Source organism: Cebus imitator, unplaced genomic scaffold (genome assembly GCF_001604975.1).
Source record: "Cebus imitator isolate Cc_AM_T3 unplaced genomic scaffold, Cebus_imitator-1.0 Scaffold320, whole genome shotgun sequence".
In the NCBI taxonomy this organism is placed as follows: domain Eukaryota; kingdom Metazoa; phylum Chordata; class Mammalia; order Primates; family Cebidae; genus Cebus; species Cebus imitator.
In genome coordinates, this window is record NW_016107635.1 from 1,153,409 (window position 1) to 1,171,991 (window position 18,583).

General features: G+C 40.2%; 1 protein-coding gene and 1 long non-coding RNA gene across 6 annotated transcripts in view; both read right to left on the bottom strand.

Annotated features, from left to right (window-relative positions):
- LOC119467706 overlaps positions 1-3,703 on the bottom strand; it is an 8,765-nt gene extending 5,062 nt beyond the window's left edge. Inside the window, exon 1 of the long non-coding RNA XR_005196299.1 lies at positions 3,618-3,703. This is a non-coding gene — a long non-coding RNA (uncharacterized LOC119467706). The remainder of the gene's footprint in view (positions 1-3,617) is intronic.
- The window catches only part of ASTN2 (astrotactin 2), a 950,477-nt gene that overhangs the window by 90,020 nt on the left and 841,874 nt on the right, over positions 1-18,583 (bottom strand). The window lies entirely within an intron of this gene.

Genomic DNA, 18,583 nt, shown 5'->3' on the forward strand with positions numbered 1-18,583 from the left:
AAAAAAAAAAAAAAGAAAGAAAAGAAAAGAAAAGCAACAAAAGATGTGAAAGTAAATTTTAGTTTCAAAAATACTTCAGTCCACTAGCCAGAGACCCTGCATATGGACAATTCAAGAAGAGGGCCAAGAAATCAGACCCATCTATTCCCGTGATATAAAGTTGAACAGAAGCTACACCGAGGGTCGAGTGTCTGTATTTTACAGGACACAGTAACCAGGCGGCTACTTATTAAAAAAACAAGATTCATTTCAGGTACAACTTTTTTATTTTTATTTTTTCTGTTTTGTTTTTAAACCAGTAAAAGAAACTGGGTCCTAGGAGCTGCAGTGATCTAAAAACTAAAAGTAAATGTTAGTTTCAGAAATACAATGTCTGATTCATCATAATTTTTAGTATGCGTCTCTAGCAGATTTGTTTAAGCTTCTGATGAGCTCAATCCTAGATGCTCAGATCCAATTCTGGTCCAAAGCAAGTGATTAGAAAATGTCTGATGACACATAGACCAATGAAACAGAATAGCAAGCCCAGAAATAAATCCACACATTTATAGCCAACTGATTTTCAACAAAGGAGCCAAGAATACACAATAGAGAAAGGACAGTCTCTTCAATAAATGGTGCTTGGAAGGCTGGATATTGACATGCAGAAGAATAAAATTAGACTCTTACACCATGTACAAAAATCAACTCAAAATGAAGTAAGGATTTAAATATAAGACCTGAAACTATAAAACAACTAGAAGAAAACACAATGGAAAAGTTTCATCACAATGGTCTGGGCAATAACTTTTTGGATATGACCCCCAAAGCACAGACAACAAAGGCAAAAGTAAACAAACAGAATTACATCAAACTAAAGTGCAAACGAAACAGTCAACAGAGTGAAGACACAATGCACAGAATGAGAGAATATATTTGCAACCTATACATGTGATAAGGGGTTAATATCTAAAATATATAAGAAATTCCAAAAACTTAGTAAGAAAAGTAATTGTCCAATTACAACATAACCAAAGGACCTAAATAGGATTTTCTCAGAAAAAGGCATACAAAAGGCCAACAGGTATATAAAAAGATGCTCAATATCATTAATCACCAGAGAAATGAAAATTAAAACTACAGTGAGAAATCACCTCACACTGTTAGAATGGCTATTATCAAAAAGATGAAAAGTACGTGTTGGCAAAGGTGTGGAGAAAAGGAAACTCGTGTACACTATTGATGGGGATGGAAAGCAGCATGAAAATTTCTCAAAAAGTTAAAACTACAACTATCATATGATCCAGCAATCCTACTACTAGGTATATGATATGGTTTGGCTCTGTGTCTCCAACCCAAATCTCATCTCAAGTTGTAAACCCCATGTGTTGGGGAGGGGTCTGATGGGAGGTGATTAGGTCATGGGGATGGTCTCCCCCATGCTGTTCTCATGATAGTGAGTTAGTTCTCATAAGATTTTATGGTTTAAAAGTGTGGCACTTCCTACGCCCTCACCATCTCTCTCGCTCTCCTACCACCATGTTAGATGTGCCTTGCTTCTCCATCACCTTCCACCATGATTGTAAGTTTCCTGAGGCCTCCCAAGCCATGTGGAACTGTCAGTCAATTACATCTCTTTTCTTTATAAAGTACCCAGTCTAAGGTAGCTCTTCACAGCCGTGTGAAAACAAACTAATACAGAAAATTGGTACCAGAAGTGAGGCACTGATATAAAGATACCTGAAAATGTGAAAGCAACTTTGGAATTGGGTAACAGGCAGAAGTTGGAACAGTTTTGAGGGCTCAGAGGAAGACAGAAAGACTTGTAAAAGTCTGGAACTTTCTAGAGGTATGTTGAATGATTTTGACTGAAATGCTGATGGACAACAAAGTTCAGGCTGAGGTGGTCTCAGATGGAGATGAGCAATTTATTGGGAACTAGAGCAAAGGTCACTCTTGGTATGCTTTAGCAGAGACTGGAGGCATTTTGCTCCTGCCCTAGAGATCTGTGGAACTTTGAAACTGAGAGAGATGATTCAGGGTATCTGGCAAAAAAAACCCAAAAAATTTATAAGCTGCAAAAAGTTCAAGAGATGACCTGACTTTTTTTTTTTTTGAAAGTATACAGACATACGTGTTCACAAAGAGTTGGTCTGAAATTGGAACTTATGTTTAAAAAAGAGAAGAGTGTAAAAGTTTGGAAAATTTGCAGTCTGGCCATGTGGTAGAAAAGAAAAACTCATTTTCTAAAGAGAAATGCAACCCACCAGCTGCAAAAATTTGCATAAATAAAGAGAAACCAAATGTGAATAGCCAAGACAATGGGGAAAATATATCCAGGGCATTTCAGACATTTTCACAGCAGTTCCTTCCATCATAGCCCAGGAGGCCTAGGAGGAAAGAATGGATTTTATGGGCTGTTGCTCTGTGCAGCCTCGAAACATGGCACCCTGCATTCCAGCCACTCCAGCTCCAGCCATGGCTAAAAGGGGCCAAGGTATAGCTCAGACTGTCACTTCAGAGGGTGCAAGCCCCACATCTTGGTGGCTTCCACATAGTGTTGGGCCTGTGGGTGCAGAGAAGACAAAAGTTTAGGTTTGTGGGCCCCTGCCTAGATTTCAGAGGATGTATGGAAATGCCTGGATGTCCAGGCAGAAGTCTACTGCAGCAATGCAGAGGTGAAATGTGCGGTTGGAGCCCTTACTCAGTGGACCCCATTGGTCCACTGCCTAGTGGAGCTGTGAGAAGAAGGCCACCATCCTCCAGACCCCAGAATGGTACATTCACCAACAGCTTCCATCATGCACCTAGAAAAGCTACAGGCATTCAACACCAGCTTGTGAAAGCAGCCAAGGGGGCTGTATCCTGCAGAACCATAGGGATGGAGCTGCCCAAGGCCTTGGGAGCCCAGCTTTTGTGTAACTGTGCCCTGGATATGAGACATGGAGTCAAAGGAGATTATTTTGGAGCTTTAAGATGTAACGACTGCCCTGTCGAGTTTTGGACATGCATGGAACCTGTGGCCCCTTTGTTTTGGCCAATTTCTCCCATTTGAAATATAAGGGCATTTACCCAAGACCTGTACCCACATCGTATCTAGGAAGTAACTAAGTTGCTTTTGATTACACAGGCTCATAGGCACAAGGGACTTTATCTCATATGAGGCTTTGGACTTGGAATTCTGGGTAAATGCTAGAATGAGTTAAGACTTTGGAGGGCTACTGGGAAGGCACAATTACATTTTGAAATGTGAGAAGGACATAAGATTTGGGAGGGGCTGGGGAAAAATGATATGGTTTGGCTGTGTCCCCACCCAAATCTCACCTAGAATTGTAATCCCCACGTATTAGGGGAGGGGCCTGGTGGGAGGTGATGGGATCATGAGGGCAGTCTCCCCTATGCTGTTCTTATGATAGTGAGTTCTCATGAGATCTTATGGTTTAAAAGTGTGGCACTTCCCTCCTCACTCTCTCTCTCTTTTCTGCCGCCATGTAAGACATGCCTTGCTTCCCCTTCACCTTCTACTATGTTTGCAACTTTCTTGAGGCCTCTGAAAACTGAGTAAATTAAACCTCTTTTCTTTATAAATCACCGAATCTCAGGTAGTTCTTTATAGCAATGTGTAAACAGACTAATACAGTATATATGCAAAAGATATGAAATCAGTATGACAAGGGGATGTCTGCACTCCTATGTCCATTGAAGCATTATTAACAATGGCCAAAATATGGCATCAATCTAACTGTTCATCAATGAATGGATAGAGTGTGGTATAGGAACATAATAGAATATCACTGATCCTTAAAAAGAAGAAAATCCTCTCATTTGGGACATGAATGGACCTAGAGGATATTACGGTAAGTGAAATAACCTAGGTACTCAAAGACAAATATCATACGATCTCACTTATATATGAAATCTAAAATAGTCAAACTAATAGAGAGTAAAATCATGGTTACTACAGGTTAGCACTTTGGAGACTCAGGAGATATTGGTCAAAGGCACAAAATTTTAGTTAGGAAGAATAAGTTTAAGAGATCTATTGTACATCATGGTGACTATAGTTAATAATATATTGTATACCTGAAAATTGCCAAGAGAATAGATTTTGTATTCTCTTCATGAAAAATTAGTATGTGAAGTAATGCATATCTTAAATGGCTTGACCTTACCCATTCTACAATGTATACATATATCAAATATCATGCTATATACCATAAATATATACAATTTCTACTTATCAGAAAAAACAATAAAACAGGAAAATATCTAATGAATGAATGAATAAATGAAAAAATGAGTAAGTCAAACAGAAGTCAGGATATAGGGCAGAAGACTTCAATATGAGAATAACCTTTTCCTCTCAACTAAATTAGAGTTCTCTTGATATTCCTTTTTATAACACCTATCTTCCATTCATAGCACCTCTCATGATTTGAATTGCTATGCATGTCTGTTAAGTCAATATCTGTCAGTTTCAATTGATAATCTCCCAAGAGTGGGGACCACTTCTCTTTCGTTTCTTGAATACCCAGCACCCAGGACACAGCATGGTGTACAACATACACTAAATACATATTTATTAAATCAATGAATACACAGATATTTCATGTTATTAAAAAAACAGGAAATTATGCCTAAATGGGAGTTAAAGCCAAAGTATAGTGTTTTATTCAATAACTATACATTAATGTAAGCTGAGACACTTTCTTGGCCCCATCTCATCCCTTAGTCTTGAGTTAGGGGCATAGTCTGTGATCTCATTTTGTCTTCCACTGTCCCTTCATGGAAACACTTATTATCTGTGTTGTGTTTGTTCATGTCCTTGTCTTTTGGCCTACTAGACTATGATCTCCAACATGGAACCACTTTTCATTTGTATTTATGTCCTAAATGCACAGCCATGGTACTGAAATATGGCAATAGGGCATAACCACAATTCTAATGTTCTATTTGACATATGATCCAGAGTCCCTTTGCTTACTGGTGTTCATAATTTTTTTCTTTTATTTGACCTTGTTGTTCACCAAAATTTATTCATGTTTACATAATGGTGGTACAAACAGAAATGCAGCTTTGGTTTCATAATTTACACTGCTAACTTCACATTCATTTGACAGTTTGATTATATTTCTGACAATTACAGATCTTCCCTCCTTCCTGAACCTATGGACATTATATGAGACAGAGAAACGTGTGTAATGATGTGTAATATATATGTGTGATAGGAACACTGGGAACCAAAAACATACTGGGAAGCCCTGGAAGGTGAATAATTAAAATTTGGTGCAAGCTAACTGCCCTTGAGATTTTAAAGTCAGAAAACCCAAGAAAATCTCTTTGAGAAAATTTTTAAATATGATCCAGGCTTTGGAAAGACTGTTTACCGCAAATTAGTAAAATCAGAGAACTCCATTGACTATCATAGAATCAGAAGCACTGAGGCAGATGCCACATGGGAACAGGATACTAACATAGAATCAAAAAATCAAATTTCAAGAGCTAGGTACTAAGAGTGTAATGGGAGTGATTCAAATGAGAGAGTAAGATCTGAGCCAGGACAGCTGGGATTAGGAGAGTACCATTTGCAAATGCAAAGCACTCTACTGTGTTCTTTTGCGTAGTTATCACAACAAACCCTCCAGGATATTCGTTTTATAGAGAATGGAATTGAGGCTCAGAGAGGCTTAATAATTTGCCCAAGGTCGTACTGCTTATAAGTGTCCATATCAGGATTTGAAACCAGATCTGTTTGACTCCAAATTAAGTGTTAAACCCAGTATACAATAATGCCTCCTACTTGATGCCTAGGCTCCCTCTAGCTCATCTGATAGGAATGAATTAGAGCTACAGTTCCTATTCCTGGATTAGAAATAAAGGAAAGAAAGAAAAGGAGGGATGTAGGGATGGAGGAAGGGAAAGAGGGAAGAAGAGAGTGAGAGAGGGAGAAAAACAAATAATGAAAAAGAGAAAAAAGAGAAAGAAAGGAAGAAAGGAGCAAATGGAGGAATGAAGGAAGGGAATGAGGAAGGGAGAGAGGGAAGGGAGGAGGGAAGGAAGGAAGGGAAGAAGGAAGGAAGGAAGGAAGGAAGGAAGGAAGGAAGGAAGGAAAAGAGAAAATTTAGGGTTCTACACTAGCCCTACTGAAAATGAACCTTCAGGGATGTGTGACCCATGACTTTGTATTTTAAAAACTTTCTTCAGGTGATTCTCATACCCAAGAGCAGAGAACCACAGATCTGGAGGGGACTCTTGCTCTAGTTGTGATGTTTGACTTGTTAATTCTAATATTCACTCAAGTTTTTAGGCTGTGTCTTAAGTCTCTTGCCTGTTGGATCTCAGAGTGAAAATTCATGTTGATCTAAGGAAAAGTACTTAAAATTATATTCCATGCTTTATTAACTCTAAAATGCACAATATTTGCCTTTGAATATGTCTGAAATTGAGATGCATCCTACAAGTGATAATGCCATACAGTTTCCATCAGCCAGGCAGCAAATATCATCACCTGTGCTTATGTGAATCTCACTGTCATTCCTGGTGGTCCAACTGGATAGGTACAATCCTTGAAATTTGAGGCCAGAAACTCCTTAAGAATTAATTTTGGAAAGAACATGGGTCCTGACAGTTGTCTAACAAACTTCATTGACAAGAACTAGTAAGATAAAGAAAGCAGCAGCATTAAAACTTGAAAGAAAATACCAGAAATAAGAATGGAGTCTTCTTTTAAGAAATACAGCAATAAAAATGAACAACATACTGGTACATGCTACAATATGGATGAACCTTGAGAGCTAAGTGAAAAAAACAAGTCACCAAAAAAATGCATGGTATGATTCCAGGTATATGAAATGTCCAGAGTAGGTAAATCAACAAAGACAGAAAGTAGGTTAGTGGTTGCATGGGGTTGAGGAGATAAGCAGAAAATAAGGAGTAACTACTAATGGGTATAGGGTTTATTTTGGGGTGTTGAACATGTCCTAAAATTGACCATGGTGATAGTTGCACAACTCTGTCAATGTGCTAAAAACTATTAAATTGCACACTTTAAATGGATGAAGTTGTACAGTATATAAATTATATTGCAATTAAACTATTAAAAAATCTATGACAGAGGAGAAAGAAAAAGAAATATAACATCACCAACTTTCTGGCTGGCAGAGAGGACAATAGTATATGGGAAAAAATTTAAAGATTGAGTCAAAAAGTGGTTTAGAAAAGGCAGACATTGAATGTAAAGTTTTATGCACATTTGAACACTTATTTTGCTTTTTATCACAAGAATAATGCACAGTAGTCCCCATTTTCAATGAAGGATATGTTCCAAGACCCCAGTGGATGTCTGAAACCACAGATAGTACCAACCCTGTATATACTATGGCTTTCAATCTAATTACCTAGATGGCTATTAAGTGACTAACAGGTCTATACACTGGACAAAGGAATGCTTCACATCCGGGGTGGGATAGTGCAAGATTTCATCACACTGCTCAGAATGGCATGGAATTTAAAACTTGTGAATTATTTACTTCTGGAATTTTCCATTTAGTATTTTTGGACTTCAGCTGATTACAGGTCACTGAAACCACGGAAAACAAAACCATGGATAAGCGAAGACTACTGTATTATAAAAATATGAACAACGAAAACACATGAACACAGAGAAGGGAACACCATACACTGGAGCGTGTCAGGGGGTGGGGGCTAGGGGAGAGATAGCAGGGTGGTGGGGGGCAAGGGAGGGATAGCATTAGGAGAAATACCTAATGTAGATGAGGGGGTAATGGATGCAGCAAACCACCGTGGCATGTGTATACATACATGCACGTTCTGCACATGTACCCCAGGATTTAAAGTATAATATATATATTTATATATGTATATATATTTAATTATACATATATACATGTGTATATATATAAAATCAGAATGTGTGTGTGTGTGTGTGTGTGTGTGTGTGTGTGTGTGTATGTATAAATTCAGAATAAATGAGTTCTTTCAATAAGGTCCACAAATATAATTGATAAGAAAGCACTGGGTTATAGTTCAGTTGGCATCATTTTCTTTGCTTATTAATGGCACATAAAATAAAGTGTTTCTTAAAATGAATGGCATCCTGATGTGATAAAATATATTATGTGACTCAGCTACACAAGGCTGCTTTTCCTAGCTGTAAAATACTGAGTGTATTCTTCACCTTCTCCATTCCTAAGACTTCATATCTCTATAGTGGGTCTATTTCTATGGATCTTCCTGGCTCTGAGATATTCTAGTTTTAATTCAAATTTTTATTCATGTCTAGTGGGAAATTTACCATTTATTATTAGATCCTGTATCAGATCACAGGATTAAAAAATAAGGAAAAGAGAAGCAAAATCACACCCATCTAAATTTATCTTCTACTGAAAGAAACATGCAAGAAGAGAGAGATAAAATGATTTCTTGCAGTTTTCCTTCTAATTATATGTAGGGTTTCATTTCTTGATCCTCTCTGAACCTCAGATCCCCAGAGACCTGATGATGAATGGAATAACACATGAAGAGGGGAAACTCTGGGTGTGTGGTAAAAATGTGTTCACCAAGGCAGACAACCGCTTGGGTGGTGGCTTTGGCCTCTGGATGAATTCTCCTTGGTGAGTGACTGTCCCACTTGTAGGTGCTTTCCTGATCATCTGTATGTACGGCACCAAGCAGGCCATCTAAAGCCACTAATCTCAAAGGGAGTTTACTCAGTGACAGGACTTTCTGAAAGAAAAGGAGCACAACAGAAGAGAATGACTGCTGATAAGTTCCATCCAACAAAGTGAATTTGGTGGATTTGAAAATTCCTTTTTAGTTGCTGGTCTTCATAAAAGATTATTTTTGTCTAAAATGCAAAGACCTATGTTACCTATGTTTATCTTGCAGTCTCCAAAATAATTGAGAAATTGGAAATGCCTAAATATCCTACTCTAAATAAATGATTAATAATATTTGAGATATCCATATTATGAAACAGTATATGGGCATGAAAATGTTTACAAAAGGTTTGTGAAACTAGGGGGAAATTTTGAATGAATGCCACATCTAATGAAAAAAAAGCAGAAAAAAATATACATGATGTTCTCCACTATATAAGGAATGGAGAACATTTTCTTCAATGTTGAAGAAAAAAAATATGCAAAACTTATGATAATCTTAGGCTGGTATAGTAACTTGTTTATGTTTCTGCATTCACATTCTATAACAAATGTGCCATACTCTTTTCTATCATAAAATTAATTTTACGTGATTTTAAATATTTTTAATAACAGAAAATAAAATGTGAACATGGTAGGAAATTTAGGAGCAAAAGAGAAAATAAAAATCTGCCAGATCTAACACAAAGAAAACAACTAATAATATAACATTTTGGCATATGCTCTTATTTATTTATTTATTTAAATTTATTTTATTGCATTTTAGGTTTTGGGGTACATGTGAAGAACATGCAAGATTGCTGCATAGGTACACATGTGGCAGTGTGATTTGCTGCCTTCCTCCCCATCACCTACATCTGCCATCTCTCCCCTTGCTATCTCTCCCCAACTCCCCACCCATATAGTCACTTTTGCTTAAATAGATAGACAATAGAGAGAGAGACAGAGGACCTATAATTTTATGAGCCACTGCAAGGGCTACCCAGCCTACAATGAGAACTGGCCCCAATACATGGAACACTGGGTCATTGTAGCCATGGTTTTCCCAAATAACTCTATTGCTTTAATTATAGTTACTTGGACTGAGAGTAAAAACTTAACCCAAAGTGACCCAATCATATTTATTCCCCAGGAATTAGAGCTGATAGTACTAAGATACCAGGAAGACAGGCAGTGGAGGAAACGCTGCAGATTGGGGCAGTGACTCTACACCATGGGCAGGCGGAAGCAGAGGCAGAAAAAGGCAGGAGGTGATGGGCCCTCCAAAGACTGAGAGAATAGCATGTGGTTCCTAACAACTTCCAGTTTCTGTGTCTTCTTGATTTATAAGATTTCCCCTTCAGCTCTCAATAAAAACATCCACATCTCTAAAACTAGAAGTGCTTTAATTAAGACACTTATCTACTATTTTTTTTTTTTTTTTGAGACGGAGTTTCGCTCTTGTTACCCAGGCTGGAGTGCAATGGCCCAAACTCGGCTCACCACAACCTCCGCCTCCCGGGTTCAGGCAATTCTCCTGCCTCAGCCTCCTGAGTAGCTGGGATTACAGGCACGCGCCACCATGCCCAGCTAATTTTTTGTATTTTTAGTAGAGACGGGGTTTCACCATGTTGACCAGGATGGTCTCGATCTCTTGGCCTCGTGATCCACCTGCCTCGGCCTCCCAAAGTGCTGGGATTACAGGCGTGAGCCACCACGCCTGGCTTATCTACTATTTTTAATTAAACTTTTTAAATTTTAAAATAATTGTAGATTCATATGCAGATGTAAGAAATTAATAGAGATCTTGTTTACTCTTTACCCAGTTTTCTCCTGTGGTAACATCTTGCAAACCTATAATTCAATATCACAGCCAGGATACTGATACTGACACAGTCAAGAAATAGAATATTTTCATCAACACAATTATTTCTCACTATGCCTTTTTATAGTCACACTACTTTCCTCCTGCCCCGCTCCACATACTATTTTGTAACAAGTTTTCTTCAATAGTAATATTTAAATGACTATCTTTCATTTCCTTTTAATTAAACATGTTTAATCAACCCTAATGAACACCCTTACATGTAAATCTTTTATGAATAGTTTTTCTTAGAATAAGCAAATTCTTTTGATACATATTGCTAATTTGCCTTCAAGAAAGTTTGACAAATTTACATTAGCACCAACAAAGTATTTTTAATGAAATAAAAAAGTAACATAAACTTTTAGTGGTTTATAAGGCCTTCTGAGATCCATCATCTGCAACGGGGCCTAATAAATTCTGTCACGTCAATTGAGTAAGTTGTTTTAAAATCAGATCAGTTCAAGTTAATAGGTCTATTACTTTTGGTCAAAGATCATTGCAAAAGTATTATAAAAAAAGATAAATTCAATGTTAACTTTAAAAACAACTTAGAAAAACCTGAATAAAGCCAAGTTATATATATTCTGGGGAAAATAGATTACATTTTGGAGTTACTGAAGAGTATCATCCACCAAAATGTTGTTTTAAAACTATTATTTTTGGCTGGGTGCGATTGTTCATACCTGTAATACCAGTACTTTGGGAGGCTGAGGTGGGCGGATCACCTGAGCTCAGGAATTCAAGACCAGCCTGGGCAACATGGCAAAACTCTTCCAAAAATACAAAAATTAGCTGGGCATGGTGGCAGGTGCCTGTGATCCCAGCTACTTGAGGGGGTGAGGCAGGAGGATCGCTTGAGCCTGGGAGACGGAGATTGCAGTGAGCTGAGATCGTGCCACTGCATTCCAGCCTGGGCGACAGAGCAAAACTCTGCCTCAAACAAAACAAAACAAAAGACTATTATTTTTGGTATAAGCTTGATGTTCATCTTTGGAATCATCCAGCTGAAAAAAAAATCATATACTATCTTGTTGGACAGAAATATTTTTACAACTCTTTTAAATTGAATATTACCTCTACTAAATAAGCACCCTAAAGACCCTCTGGCAAATTTTTTGTTGGTTTGTTTTTGCGTGCATAGAAAATATTTAAAGAAAATGAAGAGAGTTCTTCGTAATCATAGGGATTATAGCATAAGGGCAGTCTGATTGCTTGAGCTCAGGAGTTCAAGACTAGCCTGGGCAACACAGGAAAACCCTATCTGTATAAAAACTACAGTAAAAAAAAAAAATGCTGAGCATGGTGGCAATAGCAGTCCCAGCTATTCTGGGGGTTAAGGTGGGAGGATCACCCAAGCCCAGGGATGCCGAGGCTGCAACGATCCATAATTTCACCACTGCACTCCAGCCTAGGCAACAGAGTGACACCCTGCCACAAAAAGAATAAAAAAAGAAAGAAAAAGAAAATTGTCAGTCTAATATACTCTCTTGATCACGGCATTCAGTAGTTTTGCAACAGATTGCCATAAAAAGTTTAACATTCATTAAAAAACAGGAGTTCTACGAGGTAAAATAACTCACTGCTGTGCCATATCCTCTGTTGCTCAGTTGAACCAGTGATCCCTTTTCAATCATAATCCCTTAAGATAATAGTCTTTATTTTCCTCATCCCCCTCTCCAGTGGCCTCTTTTAAAAAGTTGTCCTCATCCACAGATGGTCAACATTATGATGGAATTTTGTTTTCCTCTCATGTGAATTTGGAGCTGATAGATGCTTCTCAGCTCCTTGCTGGGACCTCACTGACAAACCCGCTGGCCCCAGAACTATTTGTGACATCAGGATGACGCGTGTGAGGTTCCTGTTGGTATTATCTGCTGAGCTACAGGGCCCAGTGGACAAACACTGATGAGAACGTGAAGTTCGGAATTCGTCACTGCCCCTCACAAAGCCTATGTGACCGGGAGTAGATGACTAAACCCTTCACCCTCTTTTCTCCTATTAGAACATAACATTGTCTACTGCTAACACAGAGAATAGAAAATGAGTTAGCAATGTCCAAATTCCCTGCAGAAACACTTGGGAAGGGACTGCCAAAACAACCTTCTCTGCAAATTCAGGGGTTATACTCAAAACTCTCCAAGGGCACTTAGTGGCTGACATTCTAGTATTCTATGATGAATCAGCCCTGAAATTTGCACCGAGACAGTCATACTAAGGAATATGCAGTCTGTGGAGAAATGAGGTATCTGGATGAAAAATGGAGTGTCCCCAGATATTGGGGGGAGGAGATAGGAGCAACCCAGAAACCCTCCATGTCTAACTAAGTGACTCATCATCTTGTGACAGTAGTCCCCATCTCCCACTCCATCTCACCAAAAAAAAGATGTTTTGCATTGAAAATCACCATTCACAAAGGACACAAGTATCTCAGGCATGATAGCACTAGGTCTTTCCCTAAAATGTTCCACCTTTGCTTTTTAATTTTTTTTAATTTTTCGAGGTTATTTGATACGTTTACCCATGCTAGAAAAAGAGGAAAAGATGCCTTGGGTTCTTCTATTTACGTAGATGTCACATGCTTTCAGCAGTTCCGTCACATTTCTGACAGTTCCATATTTTTACTCATGAGCTATTTGATGGATTGGTTCTTTGAGGGTATCAGAAGTTTATACTGGAACACAGTTAAGGGCATGCAAACCTCATACTTTTGACACCAAAGGTCACACTTTGGATTAGGTGCTAGGGGCCAGGCCGCTAGACCACAGGAGCAAACATAACAGCAGTTTTTCAGAAGCCAAGTTGGTGGGAAAGAAGACAAAGCAGATGAAGCTGGGAAGATTTTTGTGGCTGTCTTAAGGACATAAAAAGTCATGAAGCATAACAAGGCCTCATAGGGATTCCCCCATATTCCCAGCTGCAGAAACATTCTGCCTATCTTATTTTGGAATCTGAGCCAGAAGACCCTTGGTGAGAGTGCCAATGGCCTGCTCCTGGCCCAGCTACCTGCTCCCCTGTATGCCTTAGAAAACATGGACAGGCCCAGCTTTTCTGCAGACTTGGGACAGTTCCTTCCAGCTTCCCGGTGATGTTCTTGGACTCCCCCAGCAGCTGCTGGCGCAGAGTAAATCCAAGTACCCAAATGTGCCAACGTAGAGCCAGGGATGCCAGATGTAGCATGGGGGGCCGCCTGCCTGGGGCCATTGGCTTGCCTCAAGAAAATAGAGTTTGAGAGGGCCTGGAGTTTCAGCCCCTAGGTGGGGCTGGGTGCCAGTGGCTTTCTGTAATTACACTTGGTTCTAAAATGCGTTGCTCTCAAAATTGGAAAATGAACTATGGATTGGAGTCTCCGCATGCACCCACCATTCTATACTTAATGCTTCATTTGGGAATATCTCAATTCCTTTCCATTTCCTTAAAGCAGTCATTTTTCAAACATTTTTAAAGCAGTAGAATCCACCTTTCCAAGAAACCTTACACATATATCCCACAGAGAAACCGATGAGATTGGGTCTTATACCCTCTTAAGTAACATCATTTTATAGCTTGTCATGCCCTGAGGTCTAACCACAGTTTCCTTAAGCTTGCAGAAAAACTTATTTGAAAGCAATAGTTTAAGAAGTTTTATGAACAAATCAAATCTTTCTTAAAATCCAATGTATTAATTACCAACATTTAGCAGAAAACAAATTAAGAAAATTCACATTTTGTCAGTGTCAAAATGCATTCAACAAATATTTTCTGAATATAGGGTACAAGGGAGGCACTGAGCTAGCCACTGAGGATGAAGAAATGAAACGCAATTCTAGCATCCAAATAGATCTCTGTTGGCCAGTGGCCTTGGGAAAGTCACTTGCACTTCTCTGAGTCCCTGTGAAATTATGAAGGAAAAAAGTGCTAACAATGTGAGAATGGATGATTATTGTCATATGGACTCTTCGTTTTACACTAAAGGAAGTTGAGTTCCAGAGAAGGATATCAGACTCAAGGCCCAGATTTCATTTCTGGTCTCCTGACTTCCAGTGAACAGTGTTGCAGCTTCCCTGACTGCAGTTATAGGAGAAGACAGGGAGGAGACAAAGATGAGAGTGATTCGGAAAGAGCAAGGATGGTGGGGACAACCTGAGTCTTCTGATCCAAAGGTAAAAACTGAAGATACTGAGTCTTAGATGACAGTGCAAAAGGACTGCAGAGGTTGGGTGTTCAGAGCTACATACTAGTTTGGTATATAATGAGTTTCCGCTACAGATGACATTCCTTATGGTTTTCAAAGTACTTAAACTGCCAGGATCATAGGGTAGGAGGGACATCATCCCCATTTCGGAAATGGAGAAACTGAGTCTCAGAGGTATAAGCTGACTCGCCCAATGTCGAATGACTGATAAGTAGCAGAGCCTGAACACCTTAGTGAGTCAGGAGTTATGAGTTCTACCCTTTCTGTTTCAGTTATGTAATATATTGAGTTAGGAGATAGGCATGGGTCTGAATTCTGGAGGGGTATGAAGATGGAGTGACATTGGAAAAACTGCAGAAGAAAGGGACTTGGCATATATGGAGCACAAACCTGTACCATCATATCAAAATGCAATACAGCTATTGCCTCTTGGAACATTATTAGAGAATGGGGAAATCATTATAAAATATATAAACAGGCAGCTACTCGGGAGGCTGAGGCAGGAGAATCACTTGAATGGAGGTTGCAGTGAGCCAAGATCGCGCCACTGCACTCCAGCCTGGGTAACAAGAGCGAAACTCTGTCTCAAAAAAAAAAAAATATATATATATATATATATATATATATATATATATATATATATATACAGGCAAATAGCATCTAGGGTGATGAGTCCTATCCAGAGATATGGACAGGAGGGAGCTTGGTTAATGGTTACAGCAACCAGGTAATAGACTTTTTATTAATTTTCCAACTCTCTGATGAGGAAACAGAGACTGAGAGAGCCCAAGTAACCATCTCTGAGGTCATGCAACCAATACATTGAGGGAGCAGGCATTGAACTCTTGTCACTGACTCCTCTTTGTACTTTACCCAGCTGCCCTCAGCTTCTGTGAGAGTGTCTGTAGGCATGCTGGCTGGAGGGGGTAGGAATAATATTATTTCATTTATGTTTTATTTATGTGGTGCTGTGATATTTATCTAGCAGCTTTCATCTGGGAGATGTGAAGTGTTTTATAAATGGGTTCTTATTTTTCCTCCCTCCCTTCCACTCCTCCACCTGAGTCCTTGAGAACCAAAGAGGTTTCCAGGGAAGACCAAGGTCACAAGGGTGGACAAGTGTATATGGGATGGTGGTTCCCCACGTGTGGATACAGCTGTGTTTGGTGATAACAGCAATAATCTCTTATATTTGTATATCCCTCTGTTGTTTACTGACCTGTTTCATGTCCAACTTCTATTTGATGCCCACACTAGTCATATGAAATTGACAGAACAAGCATCAATTTACAGAGAAGGAAACTGGGGTCCAGAGAGATCAATTAAACTGTCTAAAGTCATATGGCCTGACATAAAAGGAGTGGAGAGTCAAACCCAGGTCTGCTGATTCATACAAAAACAGTGTTGTGTAATGGCTAAGAGGCTGAACTTTGGAATCAGGCTGAATTGAGTTTGATTCTGATCTCCTCTGTGCCTTCAGGGCTATGTATGTGGAGTGGTGGACTTCATCTTTCCAATCCTGTTTCCTCATCTGTGAAGCTGGCAAACCAATCATTTCTACCCCAGAGAGTTGTGAACAACCCATATCAGTTATACATAAAGTTCAAGAACTTATCCCAGTGTCTGGTAGGTAGGGATCTCTCAATAAACAGCAGCTACAACTAAGATCCCAACCAAGGTCTCTTTCCACTATAACCAGTGTCTGAGGGGACGGCCTGGAGTTCACAAACACCTGAGAGGCTCTGTTTGCAGGCAGGTCATAGGTCCAGGGTTTACCTGAGCTGCCCCCCAAGCTGAGGCTCTGTATCCCATTCCCTCTCCTCCAGGCTCTCCTCCAGGCATCAGCCTCTGTGTGGGGCGATTTCTCAGGCAGGCTGTCTGAGGCAGCAGCTGCGGGAGGCATACACTCCCACGACTCACCCCCACACACTCTGCCCACCTGTCTCCACTCCTTGCCTCTGGCAGCCCCATTTTGCCTAGGAGAAGAGCAGCAAACGTGCGTCCTCAGGTGCTCTCCTCTTAGCTCCCCCACCCCAGGGTAGAGCCAAAGAAAACCAAAGCACTCTGTTTGTTTTCCAAGCCAGAGCCAGGAGCGATTCCCGTAAGGCACTGCTTAGCTTAATGGGGCTGTGTCTGGGCCTTGCCTCTAAGCCAGGCTCTGGCAGTCAGGAGGCGGCTCTCTTGCCTGGCTCCACCAAAGGCTGTGGCATTTGCTTAAGGTGATTCAAAGTCGAGGCCAAGGGGACAGAGATGGCAGGAGGCTTGGTTCTGGTTCTGTCCGCACTGACTCACAGCGTGACTCTGGACATGACCCTGCCCTACTTCAGGCCTCGGTGCCTCTGTCTCTCTACCTTTACCAAAGGGCAGCTGCTTCTGTGAGAGTAATTCCTCAGCCTGGGTGTGCAGGAGAATGACTGGGGGAGGTTTTAAAAATGAATGCCTGGGCCCCATCCCCATAAAGTACCATTGAATTGGCTTGGTATAGAGGTCTGGGTGGAGGTACTTTCTAGAAGCTGAATAGGTGATTCTTGTAGGCAACCAGGGTCGATATCTATGACCTTAAAACAAGGCTGAGATCCCTGTGAGCTCTCACATTAAAGGATTCTATGAAACAGATGCAGGAATAAGAAGCAGAGACTTCTAAAAGGAGAAAATCTGATCAGTCTTTGTCTTTAAAGTATCATCTAATTAAGTTGTCTCATTGGACAGGTGGAAAAATTGGGGCCCCAAATTAAGGGATGAGTTTAAAAACACATAATGAGTTGCTGGTGTCCTGGTCTAGAACCTGGGTCACCTGAATCACATCACAAACTACAAAAATGTCGATAATAAAAAGATCAGAGCAGGAAGAGGAAGAGGCTGAAAAGAAAGAAGGAAAGGCCAGGTAGGGGCAAATAAAAAATGAAAAAACAAACAAACAAACAAACAAAAAAAACAGAAGGAAGTAAAAGAAAGGAATGGGAGGTCAGGGAAGAGAAAGAGGTAAGATGTAGAGGGAGAAAAAGAAATAAAAGCCACAACTGGGGCACGAGCAACTCAGATAGTACCCTGTGAGTCAGGGCAGCTCTGAGCCACACTTGGCTGTACAGTTCGTATTCGGCAATTGCAACCCAGGCAAGAGCTCTGATCCCAGCTGGGGCCCCAGGCCTGGGGCTGGAGTCTGCGTGGGGGCGGTCTGACTCACAGCTGCTACTTCCTCACCCTGTTTCCAGCCTCTTGCTCAATCCAGGCAGCAGGCAGGAAAGATGCTCTTTTGCAAGGTGATCTAAGCCCAGAGGGCCCCGCAACCTTTATGAAAGGACTCTGGTTAGGCATAGGAACAAATGGGGCAGGAGACCCTGTATTCCTGCCATACTGAGCAGTGAGGTAACTCCCGAAGCAGCTTGCCCTTTCCTGCCTCCAGACCTTTGTTTGATGCCCACTTCTACTGGAGTGCCCTTCCCCACAGAGACCCTGCCTTGCATGGCGTCTGAGGCCTTCCAAGTCTGGTCCTGTAATATCTCTCTACTTGTGGTTCCCTCCATGCTTTCTACACTACCTATAAGGCAATTTATTAAAAGTAATGGCAAAAACCGCAATTATTTTTGCACCAACTTTAAGACAAACGTTTCCTTCTCCTCACCTTTGCTTATGATGCACTCACTCTCCTATGCAATGGAACCCACAGGCATCTTTCAAATCCCACAAACTCACAAATATCCCACAAGAAATGTCCTTGCATTAATTCCATCCTTCCAAATGTCTTTCTCTGATCACTATAGTCAGAATCATTCTCTTCTTCTTCTATAACTCCACATCCAGTGTTCAGTCTGTCCCCTGTAATACTTAGCACTCTGAGTCTTTTGCCTCAGACCACAAAATTCGAAGTTCTTTGTGACCAGATTTATATCTATACAATGTCTCTGGGTG